The following is a 16,224-nucleotide window of genomic DNA, read 5'->3' as shown; positions in this document are numbered from 1 at the left end:
ATTCAAACCGCCGACTTTCTGATTGGCAAGTCCTAGGCTCTATGGTTTAACCCACAGTGCCACAGGGGTCCTTTACCTTTACCTTTAACCTACCTCACAGACTTGTTGTGAGAATGAAATGAGGGAGAACAGAACCATGCACACCACCACGTTTTCAGAGGGATTAAATGGAGGCTGACAAATGCCAGCTAGTAGAGGGGAAGGATGCTTTTTGAAAACTTTGTGGAACCTTTTGCAGGTTCCAGAGTAGTTTAACTCTGAATTCCAGTTTTGCAGAGCAAAAACCTAGGGGGAGCTGCTCCTTTGTTCCCTGTTTTTGGAAGCCAGTGCTGGGCCACAAAGTTATTGTTTGTGTGTGTCCCCCAACCATTCTCCACCAGTTCTCTTGTCTCCCCACAGGAAGGCCTGATAGACTTCCGCTAGGAACTGAGCATTTAGTGTCATTGGTCCCATACTATGGAACACTTTTCCAGCAGAGATTTGGGCCATCATCTTCACTCCTGCCTTTCAGACATCTCTGGGACTTAAAACAAAACAAAGCATGCCAAGAGGTCTGTGCAGAAGCCACTGATTTTAATGCCTGTTTTACACTGTTTTGGGAGACAATAGAGGAGCGTGCCTTCAGGTCTAAAGTCAAGCGGTTGGAGAGTTACTGCGCCTGCTGTGGCTGTAGAGACCAATGTGGAAGAGACATGTTTTGTTGCAGCTGGGGCAGATGAAGGTGTCCGGTTGTGCAGCTACAGCTGCACCATGGCTTTTCTTCTCTCTGCGCTCCTCCAAGCCGTCAGGTGTATGTATATACACGCATTGTACACAGCCTTAATATTTTCAGACATGGTGGTCTAGAAATACTTTTATAACTGAATGAATGAACGAATGAGGAAATACATTTCAATCAAAAAGTATTGAAAGAGTAATTTTCGGTGAATTTCTCAAGGGCTGGGTGAGAGAGTTCTGGTGTGCTTGCCTTAGTGCTGAGGCGGCTAGAGGTTTTCAGTGACCCTCCATTCCACAAATAACACCTCTCCAGCCTCCCCAGCTGCCCACACGTCAAGAATACCCCGTGACATTCTTGGCTGCGCTTTCCTGGAAATGGGGAGAACCAGGGAGGCTGCCTCCCATAGTCCCAACATTGTTATTATTTAAAGTGAAGAACAGTTGTACCTTGGAAGTCGAACAGAATCCGTTCTGGAAGTCCGTTCCACTTCCAAAATGTTCGGAAATCAAAGTGCGGCTTCTGTTTAGCTGCAGGAAGCTCACTTCCATTTTTTGATCATTCGGGAGCCAAAACGTACGAGTTCCAAGGTGTTCGGCAACCAGGGTACGGCTGTATTTTCTACTGTTGAAGAAATCAGTACAACCATTTTTATTTTTATTTTTTTAAATAGGGCTTTCCTTGGAAACAAAATGGGCAAGCAGGTTCATTTCTGAGAACCAGTAGCCAGCCTTCCTGGTTTCTGACACTTCAAGTAAAGCCCAGAGTATGATGCCATGAGTTAAATCCTCTCGTGGTTGTTGGGTTTGTTGTTTTTTCAGATGAGGAAACATGGGTAGCAGGGGAGACTATAGAGTGCTGGAGAGAGATGGAATGAAAACAGGCACATACACCACCCTTGACGATACATAGGGTAAGCTGAACAAAATATTCACTGAAATCATCAAGGAATGCTAAACCAGAGAAGAGAAGGCGGGGGGGGGGGACACTTTTGTGGGAGAAGAAAAACTTCTGAGAGATTGGAGAAGAGGTTTCAGCACAGCACTACTGGAAACATCTGTCCAGCCACTGTTGAAATAAGAATACTGACCTAGATGGGTCCTTAATTTGACTCGCCAGAGCTCTTTGTCATTCTTTCATTTGCAACATGGTCAGTTTAGAAGAGGCCAGGAGCTCACTTTTGCAGAAGAAATATATTAGAGCCTGCCGCAGAGCAAGAGATTCCAACCGAGACGACCCTCAGTCCCTGTAAATTCCTGCTGGGTTATGTTGTTGGGGGTGGGTGGGAAGATGAGCTCGGACTTGGTGGAGAGGGAAAGCATTTTGCACATGCTCCAATGCACTCTTGCTACACATTCTGGAGCTCAGCCCAGAGTGTTAAAAAAAGGGGGGTTGGTTCCAGAACTGAATCCTGGCTCAAGTTCTGCACTGTTTGAAGCAGTGGTGGTTTTTGTTTCCCCTGAAGCCTTTGGTAGGTAAACAGGCAGCTCTCTGAAACGAATCAATTTTGAAAATAAGGATACTACAAAGGAAAAAGAGGGGGTGATGCATAATGATAAACAGGGGTGTTTTTTCCTTCTGTTTCCTCCTTTGTCTTTTTCTCTTTTTTTAAACCCATCAAGTTTAAAGATTCTATGGCGCTTCTCTCTCCCCCCCCCCCTTTATAGGAGACAACTGACAATTCGGTGGTAAATGGAAGAAAGAGGCGAACAGTGCTGAAAATCTCTAATGCATTGACACTAACGTGCCCTCTATTGTTGAAAATGAGCAGGCAATCATGAATGTTCATCAAATGGCTCCTAATGCAGTTAAAGTATTCAGCTATAATTTCTCCTTGCATTTATAATTACTGTCATAGACTGCACACCTCAGTGAGCAGATTAAAGCTATAAACTATTTAGCCATAGCTTTAAGATGAGGAACTTGATTTGTCTGGCAGCAGTTATTTGTTAGGAGAGCTTGACACTTCACATAAAAATGACTCAACCTGATGAAGAACAATGCAGCCTGAACAATGCAGAGGTTTTAAATCAGTCATTTATACCACGCCCTGGAAGGATTGCAAAGCAATTTGTTAAATGATCTATAGGACGCGCAGATAACCGTGTGTGTTAAGTATACCCAAATATATATTATTTTTTAAAAGGTAGGCCCTTCTTGGTTGGTTGGATGTCTTGCTATGGCGGGGAGGGTTCTTAATGTGTGGCTCTCGCCTTTGGGAGAGCATGTGTGTTTTCAGGTTGATTGTGAGGGCAGAACTGGACAGTGCAGACTTGAGGGGTGATGACAAAGTGTCATTTGTTGACAAGGACCAGAAAATGCTCAGTATAATGAAGACAGGACATTTAGCTATTTGGACTGGATGGTCCAGTGAGGGAGAGGAAAGTCCATGGGTTCTTGTTTCCTGACCATAGGAGGTTGGGAAAAACCCAGGTTAGATCACCCACTCAGAGAATTAAATGATTTATCCTGCTCTTCCATATATATTTTTCCCCAAAACAATTTTTAAATATAGACAATTTGTGTTTCCAGACAGGTGTTTCTTGTGGAATAGATGCAGCATTCACATGACAAGCCCAATTTCAGATTTGCCATTTCCATGTAAATCTGATAAGTAAACCAACCAACAAAAGCCCTGTTGCCAGTGACCTACTACTTGTGATATCTCAGTGGCCCATTTGCAAATTACCGTAAGCCCTGAAATTAAGCTGAGAATTTGCCCATAGCTGAGAGAAGGGATGGAACACAAGCAGAATCCCTATTCATTCATTCATTCATTCATTCATTCATTCATTCATTTCACTTATACCCCACCTTTCCTCCAAAGATGTTTACCCACCACCAACAATATTACCGTCACAACAACTCTGTGAAGTAGGTTAGACTGACTGGTCAATGGGTCAAAGTGCTGTGGGGTGAGTTGAACCTGGGTCTCCAATCCAAGCCTGACAACTCCATGACCACCATGCACGACACGCTTGCTCCTTAGCTTGTGATCGTTCAGCTTCCAGGGTTTATACTCACAAAGATAGCTCATTCTTAGTATTTTGGTGCCAATGACTAGGAATTCAATCCCTTCCTGCCTTTATGTATTTATTTTTTTAAGTGTTTTTTAAGAGAAGAAAATTACTGTCCATCTTTCTCAAACTTGGGTCTCCAGCTGTTGTTGGACTACAACTCCCATCATCCCTAGGTAGCAGGACCAGTGGTTAGGGATGAGGGCAACTGTAGTCTAGAAACAGACAGCGACCCACGTTGGGGAAACCCTGATGCTCTCAGGGCCCTTGGCAATCACTAACACTGTAAAATAAATCACTTTTTTTAAAACGGAGGAAAAAGACTGTGAACAGCAGACTAGAGAACGAGAGCCTGTCTATAAAGCCTTACGATGCACATATGCTTCAGAAAATAGACACTTGAACTGCATACTTGTCTTTTGTCATCTAATCTTACATCAGACCCTTGATAGGGGCTGGCAAAAAATCACCTCCTTATGTTGGTTTTTCACGCGGCAGCATAACATTCAGTTATCACATGCATGGAAAGTGCTTGGGCCAATACTGGTCACCAGTAGGGCTATGAGGACTTTCTTCATATCTAGGCTGGGATATAAATGGTTTGTACATCTCAAATGTTCTCCCCTCGCTATGACTGTCTCCACCCCCATCGTTCTGCCCGGACGCTGAGGTCCAGTGCCGAGGGCCTTCTGGCGGTTCCCTCATTGCGAGAAGCAAAGCTACAGGGAACCAGGCAGAGGGTTCTACCTGACATTCAGAAGACATCTGAAGGCAGCCCTTCAGGGAAGTTTTTAATGCATGACATCTTAGTGTGTTTTTTGTCTTTGTGGAAGCTGCCCAGAGTGGCTGGGGAAACCCAGCCAGATGGGCGGGGTACAAATAATAAATTATTATTATTATTATTATTATTATTATTATTATTATTATTATGTGGAGCCATGACCATCTGGACACATTTCATTGTATCATCCACCTGGTGGCCACAACCATTAGAAAATAGCCCATACTCATTTCTTTGGGCCAGGGATGGGGATTCTATGGCCTCCCATGTGTTAGAACCATAGAAGCACAGACTTGTAGAGGTGGAAGGGACCACGGAGGTCATCTAGTCCAACCCCCTACAATTCAGGAATATTTTGCCAGTGTGTGTTGTTGGACTCCCAACACCCAACAGCCCCAGCCATTGGCCCTGTTGGCTGGGGATGATGGTAGCTGGAGGTGTACAACATCTGGAGGGCTGCAGGTTTAAGCAGATGAAAATATTTTAGCTCTGCACAAGTTTATGCACAAATTCAGAAATGGTCATGGCTCTCAAAACACTCCTATGAAGAGATGGACTTTGGTGCTTTCGGCACTCCAGGAAAAATATGTGTCCTTGAGTCCTGCCAACCTCCTAGGAAATGGGCATGCAGTCCTTTGGAATAGGCAAGAGCCCTCCTGGATTTGAACAAGGAGCTGTGAATGTCAGACTTTCAGACAGCTAACCAGGTGTCTTTGGAAAAGTTACAAGCAGGTTCTTGATTTGTCATTCTTCTGCTGAATGGCATCAGCATGGTCAGAGGTACACAGCTTCTGAACATGGACGTTTCATTCACCAACTGTGGTTTTCCTCTAAACATGAAAAAGGTAGGTCTAGTCCCAGGATCATTCACAGGCACCCCCATTTTAATGTGGGGAATGAAAGCTGTAGCCCTTCACGGGTTGTTGGACTACAACTCCCCTTAACCCTCGATCACTGGCCAAGCTACCTGAACTGTTTTCTATTCCAGGTGGTTGCTACAAGAACTGCAATTGCCTGAGTTTGTTTTCCCCCCTCTCCCCTTCCTGTCCTTTTTTCCCTTTTGTGTTATGGCTTTTAAACTGCAAACCTGAAGTCAGGGACTTTTAAACTGATCTATAAGCTCTTCTGGAATCCTTTTCAGTAAAACCTTTTAAATAAGTAAACACCACAACCTTCTGCTTCAGTGAACACTACACATGGCCAACCTTTTTGATTTTGTTCCCCGAAAAGGAGCGTTTAAACCTGGAAATTCCACTGTGGTTACATAACTTTAACAATATTTTAACATATTATTTATCTGCACAAAGATTTATACCCTACTTTGCACACTGCTGAGGACAGTTCAGACCGCCTCTAAGACACAACACGTTGCAAAATTGTCTTCGCCTTCTGACTTTAGTGCAAAATACACAAAAACCTGGAGATATAAAATGGATGGTTACCTAAACATTGCTTCCAGGATACATAAATCCAGCGGGTTTGTTTTTTGCCTCCCCTGGGAAAACAAACCCAACAACTCTCCCCCACCCCCCATGGCTTTACACTTGTAAGATACAGCACGGAGCTGAACTTCTCTTGGCAAATGTTGTCGCCACCTGCTGATGTCATAGCCCTCCCTCTGATGTGTGGGTGTGTTCTTGGCACTAAGCTTTGCACGCTTCTGTTCCCTGCTTACTTTCTGCCTGAACCCTGACGCTGCTGGCAGAGGGCTGGGGGACTCTGGGGGATAAGGAAGTGAAACACTACACCTCCAGATGGTCTGCAGCAGCTGGGCAGATGTAACAAAATGAAGGAAGTTGAAAGGTAAGGTCCAAGTTACCTCACTTATTGAAAAGCACTAGGGCTGCGACATCCGCCTCGCTCCTGAGCTTTCATTTCCCATATTGCTTCTGCCAACAAACAGCATGCTCAGGATTGAGTAACATTCCACAGAATGCAAAAGCTCCTTGAGTGAAGTGTGAAATATATGAAATATATTTAACTGGACAACGTTTTAATTGAGGAAAACATGTGCTTTAATGTTTTTCTTTCAAGTGCATTAGAGATATACAGTGGTACCTCGGGTTACATATGCTTCAGGTTACAGACTCCGATAAACCAGAAATATTACCTCAGGTTAAGAACTTTGCTTCAGGATAAGAACAGAAATCGTGATCTGGCGGCGCAGCGGCAGCAGGAGGCCCCATTATCTAAAGTGGTGCTTCAGGTTAAGAACAGATTCAGGTTAAGAACAGACCTCCGGAACGAATTAAGTACTTAACCCGAGGTACCACTGTATGTGCAATTTTTCTCTCTCTTTTGTGTGATGCCGATAAGATTATTTCTTATGATTTACTGTGGTCCATTTTTCAGAAAGACCTATGGGGAGGGGGATAGAAGTGGAGCAGAGGGGTTTAGTATATTTTAAATGCAAGCACATATATATCCCCCAACAAATTGCAGATTGGTAGGGGACCATTTTGATCAGGAATATGATGTGTGTGAGTTGGGGCAGATCAGTGGGCTCTGATCAGTTGACAAGGTCATTAATGCTGCAACCCTGTACCCACTTTTACTTGACAGTAATTGGGGAGTCCTCATAAAAATTAATAGTGATGGAGACCTCTAGGGAATGCATTTGACAAATGGGGAACCACCACTGAAAAGACCCTGTCATGGGTCAATGCCAACCAAATTTCCCTTGGTGGTGGTAGCAGCAACAAGGCCTCACCTGTAGGTTGGAAAGTGGTTGATATTGGGGAAGATGTTGCTTTGGTCTTTGGCTCCCAATCCTGATGGATGATGTCCAAGCAATAAGGGCTGCCTTGTGCTCAGCAAGTACCGAATACTGGCTGGCCAGGGAGATAAAGAAGAAATCTAGGAAGGGGGGGAACTGGAATGAAATGGAGCATCCTGGGGGAGAAATATCATGAGCTGGCTGGAAGCACTCCATGCTGCAAAATCATGGTGCAGGTCTCATTTGTCATAACCATTTTAAAACGCCATCTTCCTAGCACAGGCTAATGATAAACATCCGCATTCCAGAGCACACTCAAAGCATCTTGTACTTTGACTTACTTGGGGAATGGTGGTTTGGAATTTGCTGTTGACTGAAGCCCAGTTCCTCCTGATAGGAAATCCTTTAAAGGCTGAAGGCTGGAGTAGATGATTCACAAAAGCACTTGCAGCTTATTCTAGAGGCTAACTGGACTTGCCCAGTACGATGTGATGTGGATGCTTGCTTGTGTTTTATTTTGTTTTCTGCTTGTGGTTGTTGTTTTTTTGTTGTTGTTTTGCTTCCATCCTACCTGTGCCAAACAATTATTGGGGGGGAAATAACTTTTCTTTCTCATTAGCATCATCTGTTTCTTCTTATGCTGCATTCCCATGAGATTTCGTCCAAGGTAGCTCACAAAATATGACATTAGCAGCATTAAACATCTGTTTTTAAAAGATTATGGAAGCAGTCACAACTAAGCACAGTGTCAATAGGTAAATGCACAATGGAAATCTTAACTAGGATGGCATAAAATTTGCATATGTTAATTTATAGGTATATATGCAAATTTAGAAATAATTACTATCAATTAAAGAGAAATATAGTGCTTCTCTCCATAGTGGGGAAGACTGTGACTAAGAGACCAGCATGACCTCTCAGTCTGCTGTCTCTTGTTCCCAGTCCTCTGTTTGAGGGGCTGTCACAGAACAAACTTGGGGTACAATTCTGTAGGGTGTGTGCAAATGGAATGAGATCTACTCATGCAAAAGGACTTCCCCTCATCTTCCACTAACCCTCCATAGGAGACTTAGGGGTGATGGGGGAATCCCCCCTCATCCTCATGCATTCTCCTCCATTGGAAACCCTCCTTCTCCTTGTTATGCCCTTTGAATTGGCCCTGGTTTTCATTTGGGGAAAACAAAATCCAGCTTTAGACTCTGCTTGTGCTTTGCTCTATACTCTGTGATTTGCCACCCCCTTTTTTAAGCAGAACTGGTGCCCATGTAACCCGTGTCACTTAAAGACATCTCTCACTTTAAGAAGGTTCAAGACTTCAGACTCTCGTGTGTGGGGAAGAGGGGAGACTGGAGATTGGCTTTGATGCCCTGGTAAGCCAAATCAGAATCATTCCTCAGTTTCTCAGCATACCCAAAAGCTTATCTTCGCAGAGCTGCAGAACCACGTTCTGCTAAGACAGGGGGGTCACCAATCTTTTTGGACCAGTGGGCACATTTTAAATTCAGACTGCAATCCTTTACATACTTATCAGGGAGCAATTCCCATGGAATGATCACCGGCCTGCCATTGTCAACATTCTTTCAACTAGAGACAGGAAACGGCGTCAGCCTGTTCTAGAGATTTATCCCATGTCAGATTTTGTAAATAAATAAATATTTTGCAGCTCTGGACATTTTTATTTAGATTTTGAATGGCAATGATTAACTCTTAAAATGCATGTTTTGCAGCATTTATTTATTTAAACAAATGTATGTGTAATTATTTGAGATGGAGATTAGAAATGTCTTTTTGCATAATTTAAAAATGCCCTTTGGAGTTCATTCTCCCCCAGTGAATTTTCCTTAAAAGTCCTGGCAAGCAGACCTCTTTCCACCTGTGCAACAGCTTAGATTAGATGAATCCTGCTCTGTGCATTTGAAGACATCCTTTGTTTGATGAGCAATCCAGTCCAAGTCTTGCTAAGAGACTGGACCATAAAAAGAGAAAACTTTGAAGTTGCCCTCCATAATTAGCATCTGAGCTGGTCATAGTCTTCCCCACTAGGGTCATAGTCTTACCCACTAGGGTGAAATTTATTTCTATTAAATATTCCTCTATTTTGAAGGTACTTCAGTTGTTTTATCACTTAAAGCCGGAGAGTTAATCGATTAAAATAAAATGATAGGTTGAGCTTATGCACATTTCATTTTGGAAAAAGGTTCCATTATAAGAGAAAGAGGCCTTACTACGGATTTACAAGAAGAAATAGGAAACTGTAGCAGTTGCTACCTTGCCCGCTCACCCCGAGATACAGAGCATCTTCTACGGGAAATACTCCTGATTATTAATATGAATTTGTACATATTTATGACAATCCTGGGGCGGGGGAAGGGACTGCCAGAAATTTCCAATTTGGTATGTGCTGATTTCCAACCAGTTGTTGTCCTCAATCTTTGAGGAGTAATGATGAAGAAGACCATTAAAGGGCGAAAAACTGGAAGATGTTCACCTGACATTTCCAAAGGCAGGAACATTTGCTGCAACATTTGCTGCAAACTTTCTAAAATTATACCACAAGAAACTGAACACGGAAACAGACAATGCTGGACACCTCTTATCACAACTGATGGCTTCTGTCCTACATAGCATTGGGGAACAAATTCAGTTTTGTTTCTATTTTCATGAGAAACCACCCAATCCACATTTTCCAAACCAATATGCAAACTGAAACACAGTTGCACTTCTCCCAATTTTGGAATGTAGTTGTCCAGCCAAATGACATGTACAAAAATGCATATGTTGACGGAAAGCGTGCAGGAAAAATGCACTGGTGAAAATAGCATATACGAATGCATTAAATTAGAGGAAATTACTTGTGAAGAGGTGTATGTTAGGCAAAACTGCATACCAAACTCTGCATATTAAGAGGTATTTGCACTAAAATGCTGGTGAGTGTCCATGATTTATTTCATGCTCATACTAAAGCAGGCGTCAGCAACCTCCAGAAGTTAGCCTACAATTCCTATCACTCCTCATCACTGGCCATGCAGGCTGGGGCTGATGGGAGTTGGAGTCCATCAGTATCTGTCGAGCACCACATTGGCAATGCTTGTACTAAAAGAACATCATTTTTGGTTCATCTGGTCACATACCATTTTTAAAAGAAGCCAATTTGATAGAGTATTTCGGGTCCCCTCCTCAACACGCACACACTAAAAGATTTAGTTTCCACAACACCGAAGACTTTGTAAACTGCTTTGTAGAGGACCTTCTTCAGAAGGCTGATTGTACATTTTTAAATAAATAAAGTCCCGTTCAGGCATTGCAACAAATGCATAATAGGGGACATGACGCCTCAGCTTAGACCCTCACCAGCTCCATTCAGGGCAAGTCTGAAGGGGAGTTGCAAGAAGAAGAAGAAGAATATATTATTTATACCCCGCTCATCCAGTTGGGTTTCCCCAGCCGCTCTGGGCAGCTTCCAACCGAATATTAAAAACACAATACAGCATCAAACATGGAAAAACCTCCCTAAACAGGGCCGCCTTCAGGTGTCTTTTAAAAGTAAGGTAGTTGCTTATTGCCTTGACATCTGCTGGGAGGGTGTTCCACAGGGCGGGTGCCACTACCGAGAAGGCCCTCTGCCTGGTTCCCCGTAACCTCACTTCTCGCAGCGAGGGAACCGCCAGAAGGCCCTCAGCACTGGACCTCATTTGGCTGAACATACAAATGCGCTTTTCCAAGGCCCCTTCAATTCTTGTCTTTCAGTGCAGGATGTTAAGAGTATGGAAGAGGTGAGAGTGGTGACATTGAGATGGGACAATATTTGAGGGCCTATGCCATCTAGTCTTTCAGAGGCTTTAGTTGAGCTGCTGCTTCTTTCACAGTTTTCTTTTATTTATGATATTTGCTCAGAATGGAGCAGCCTGCTAGAAAATTATGTCTTTGCTTGCTTGGTATTGTAGCTTTTCTTGTAAGACTCTATGGTCGCCCCTACGGTGTGCAACATTTGGGAGCCTGCTCATGAACAAAGTCCGTAACATCAAAGGAGCCCAGATCTCCTGTAGTTCAGCATGTATAGTGAAAGGAACATCTCGTTCCTCAGGATTTCGCTTCTGAGGGAAGATTGTGCAGAAAGCATTGTTTCTGTTTTAGCTGGGATCTCTAATGCTGACACATCAGCCCGAGAGAACGATGCTCTCTTCAAAACCTTGTCTATACTTCCAGGGTCTACGGTTTCATTATCTAAACAAAAGAAGCTAAAATAAACCTGGAACATTCCAGAAAAGATGAGGGTGAAAGGTTTGCAAATCTATAGTTCATGCCTGAATAAAAGCGGGAGGAAGAGAGTCTGAACACGATTAATTAGCATAGTGAAAATTTGGGTAAAAGCACAGCCTGCATAAAAAGAAAAGAAGAAATTAAAAAAGGTTCCATATGTTTTCTGTATCCTTCACCTCCCACATACAAATTGTATGGAATAATCTGGTGCTGCTCACGTTCTTTTCCTCATGGTGCTTATAAATCAAGCCATGTGTATCTGGTGGGGGATTTAGCTCCCATAAAGTCGACCCATCATGTTTTGTCTTTTTTGGACTCGAAGAGCAAAGATCCCACCGTGCTGAGTTTGTGTTGCTCACTTTAACTTTAATTCATATCTCTAATTCTCTCTGTGTCCCCCCACCCCACCCCCAGCCGCCTTTGAATATCCCCGCTAGGTGGTCCAGACCTCAACTGGGAGATTTACTGGCAAGACTAGAATGTATGAGCACATTGTTTTTCCAATATGATTTAATGACTTTCCCCCCCTGTTCCCATGGCTGTTGAAATCCTCTGCAATTATTCCCACTGGCGGCAGAGGCTCCTGTTGGTCAGGTGAAAACCCATGCAGATGTCAAATGTCAATAAATTTGAAATCCATAAACATAACAGCTCGGTGCCAGAGTAATCTGGGGTTAAACAGAGTGCAGCGATGTATACGTAAATCATGGAGCGGGCCCAACTCTGTATCGATAGCAATGAACGCGGAAATCACAAGAAATAATTGTTTAGAAAAGTTATGAGCTTAAGTTTGTAAAACTTCCACCATATGCCCAATGCTTTTTTTTCTGGCGGAACTCAGGGGTACACATACACCTAAACATTTTGTGAACCTTTGTCCATTTACTGTATTTATTTTTCCCAATTTGAACTATAAAATGGTGGGGGGGGGGGTGAGTCAAAATGAGAGTACCCCTAAACATTTTTTTAGAAAAAAAGCACTGCATATGCCCATATGTATAACTCAATAAACATAATAAAAAAAATTCCTTCCAGTAGCACCTTAGAGACCAACCAAGTTTGTTATTGGTATGAGCTTCCGTGTTCATGCACACTTCTTCAGCTCATTCGGTATCTGAAGAAGTGTGCATGCACACGAAAGCTCATACCAATAACAAACTTAGTTGGTCTCTAAGGTGCTACTGGAAGGATTTTTTTTATTTTGTTTCGACTACAGCAGACCAACACAGCTACCTACCTGTCGATAAACACAGACGTAGTTATGGTCTCACTTACAGACTCACTGTTTTGTGGGTGGGATTCGGTTGCGTGCTGGCAAATTCAGGTTGCACAGTTAAAGTAGATTTGGTCTTTTTGCACAACAAAACCTGATTTTTGTATGTGTGTGATATGGAAAGCAATGGGAAACTGCACCAGGGATCACAATTGCTATTGAATGCTCAATAAACAACCTCCATAAAATCACAGTAGGTTAGAATTTGACTACGAAGTGACTCAGATAATCTTGCATCTGATCAGAGATGCATTTATCCATCTATCATTGTTACTATCATTATCATTGTTTGTAGACTGTCCTTCATCGATTCCTGCATTGAAGCAGGTTGGACTAAATACCCTCGGGATCTCTTCCAACTCTACAATTCTATGATTCTATGACAATCATGGGGCAGTACAGAGAGTGGTCAGCAGCCTGTTGCTGGGACCTCTTCAGTCTTAGCTCAGACCGCCATTTTGCCACTGCACAGCACAGTGAAGCTTGTTTGTGGCTGTTGGAAGCTGAATCCATGCCTGAACCTTGGGAAGGGTGGAAATGGACCACAAGAAGGAAAAAGAGACTTCCCTCCATTTAACGTAAACATAATGGCTCTTCAATGAGGTCTGGATCACTCAACCGTTCCCAGCTACTTTTCTTTTCATGTCATGAAAAATAGCAGAATATATATCAGCGCCAAATGCTCAGAAACAGATCTGGGGTGAATTAATTTCAACTTGTCCTGCTGAACTAGTTGTGTAGTGGGATGCTATGATCCAGCTCTAAATCTCAGCTCACCATGCCCTTGAAAATATTCCCACCGCGATATGACGCGGTGTACCTCCTGCCCCCAAATTAATGTTCACTTCGGTTTGCCAAAGATTTGGACACGGCAAATATGTACACAGCGTTTAAAATTACTATTTTATCCTGAAACTACTGCTTCAGATTTATCACACCACGCCACGGGAAAATTAATGCAGGATGCAACAAATGCCTCAACATTAATAACAGCCCAGAATAAAGTATTCTCTCCAACAATTAATCATTACAAGCTGCCTTTCAATAAACCAAGAAGTTGCACGGAAGCACTCAAGTAGGGGCAGACATTTTGTCATGAGATACTGAGCGCCACTAAATACCACAGTGTTAGTAGCAGCTGAACAATTTTACAGGCTTAATCTGGGCAGCTAGGAGCTGTCAAATCCAGGATATAATTAATCCATTAATCCGTTTGTTTATATGCCACTTTTCCACAAAATTGTGCCCAAAGCGGCTCGTAACACACCAAATGAATAGCTGTAAATATAGCAATTCAGAGGAAGCAAATATTTATGAACCATTAGAATTGCAAATAAACCATTGAGTCAGTAAGTACTGTATATACATTTTAAGACTATCAATCAATGCATACAAGTCCAATCCTGTACATGTCTACTCAGAAGTAAGTCCCATTGGGTTCAGTGGGGTTACTCCCAGGTAAATGAATGTAGGCTTCCAGGCTGAAAGCAAACCAAATATACTGATCATAGCCAGCATTGAGAAACTAAACAGGAGAGAGAATAATGCCCATCACAGAAATAAAATACAGGACATAAAAGGGTGACCAGATATGTCTCCATTGCATGAAGGCTGGATGGGGAAGACTGAAGAAAACGCTAAGCTTGTCTTCTTGTCTCTAAAGCTTTGCTTTCTTTTATTTGTGAATATGATTAATACAGCACATTTACTTATGCTCTCTTCGGGCAGGTAACCTCCCCCCAATTAGAATGCAAGGGTTCTAAATCATGTGAAGAACTTCCATAGGTAGAGAGGGTTCCCCACTTCACAAATCTTCCATCCACAAGTTTAAGGGTCACAGGATCAGTGATGGGACAGATCTAGCAAGCTCATCTTCAAGATGCCTCTTCATGTGTCAACTTGACCCACCTGAAGAGAGGTGTAGTGACAGTCCTTCCAATATTTGAAGATGGTAATCATCTCACCTCTTACTTCTAAACCAGCCTAAGTCTGTGAATTGGAGATTGTGGTTTGTGCCCAATGTAGCTCTACGTAACCATCCTGTCAGCGCAAGTAATTCCATTTGTGCAATGGGACTCTCCCCACCACACACACACACATCTGTGTGCATCCTGCACCTTTCCCAATTGTGCTCCAGAGGGTTGAGGGAACATCCCCAGAACACATTTAGAGAGTCAGGTACCATTTAACCTATGTAAATCTGGTACACTATGGTGTACAAAAAATATAGCCATTCCATTCTAGTGTTCTGTGTTTTGTAGCTTGGATATATGACCCACTTTGAGCCCCCAGTAGAAATAGATACCTTATCGTTATGTGGCCAAGAGTTTCCTCTTTTAAGAGCTGCTGTCGATATGCCCAGGGCATAAACACAAACATATATATATATATATATATATATATATATATAATAACATTCCCTGCTCTTGCATGTAAGGCCCCAGTTGAAACCGACAATGTGAAATGTGTTCATTCGGTTTGTTCGCAACGGAGTGCGTTTAAGTGTTGCCTCTTTGATGTTTCCCTGCCATCTCCATCTTTGTCATCGCCGGCCCATCTTTTTCAATCTAATGAACTCAAACCATCAGTGCAACTTAAGTTCGGCTGTCTGTTCTTGCATAGTTAATATTAAAAATGTACTAACAGTGCGGCTGCAAAATCAAATTATGCACATAAATATGCTGGCATCGCAGAGGAGGCGGCAGAAGCTGAAGTTAGCAACATTGATGCCAGTTCACATTTGCAAATCAACCGTCAATCTGTCATTAAACATGTTATCAAATGATGATAAGTGTATGCTTCTTGCTTGCATTGGTACGCTTATTCCCGATGTTGATGTGCATTAATGGGATAATGTGCATTAACATAGTCTTGCTTGGGTGAACACAAAACATTTTTTATCCATCTTAGCTTGTTTCCCCCTGTGGCCCCCCAACTAAGTGTTTTATGTTATCAAATTGCCAAAAAATGGGAAAACATATTACTTTTAATTAGCAAACCATGAGTTATTATTAGTAGTATTTCATTCATTTTACTTTAATCCAGGCTAACTGTGGCACATTGGCAATGCATTTATAGAAATGGTTGTTGGGGGTGTGTGTCTGAAAATCATTCCACTGTCTTTCTTTGAGTAAAACGATTAATGTCAGAAACTCAGAGGCTGACAATTACGTGCTGTCTTAATGCACTGGCCTTTCATCTGCAAGCCTGACTTTTTGACAGGAGTGATGGTTTCAGTTCAATGATATGAAAGGCAGGAGAGGAAACAATCTTGGGCTATGAGAGTCTGTTGTATGGCAGGCTTTGGCTAGTAGTTTTAGATATCCAGGAGGCGAATCGTGTATGTTTTGATTTTACAGCTACAGAAGCCACTGTTCAAAGTTTCGGCAGAGACTTCCTCCTAGGAGGTCTAACATGCTGGTCTTCCACTGGTGGATCGGGATTTGTTGCTGGGTCACAGTC

At 42.6% G+C, this 16,224-nt stretch overlaps 1 protein-coding gene across 4 annotated transcripts in view; it reads left to right on the top strand.

The window, feature by feature from the left end:
• Positions 1-16,224, top strand: part of TSHZ2 (teashirt zinc finger homeobox 2) — a 330,558-nt gene that overhangs the window by 231,688 nt on the left and 82,646 nt on the right. The gene's annotated exons all lie outside the window — the stretch shown is intronic.

This window comes from Podarcis tiliguerta (assembly GCF_965153285.1).
Source record: "Podarcis tiliguerta genome assembly, chromosome: 6".
NCBI lineage: Eukaryota > Metazoa > Chordata > Lepidosauria > Squamata > Lacertidae > Podarcis > Podarcis tiliguerta.
Note: the sequence above shows the minus strand (reverse complement) of the source record. Positions and strands in the feature narration are given on the sequence as shown.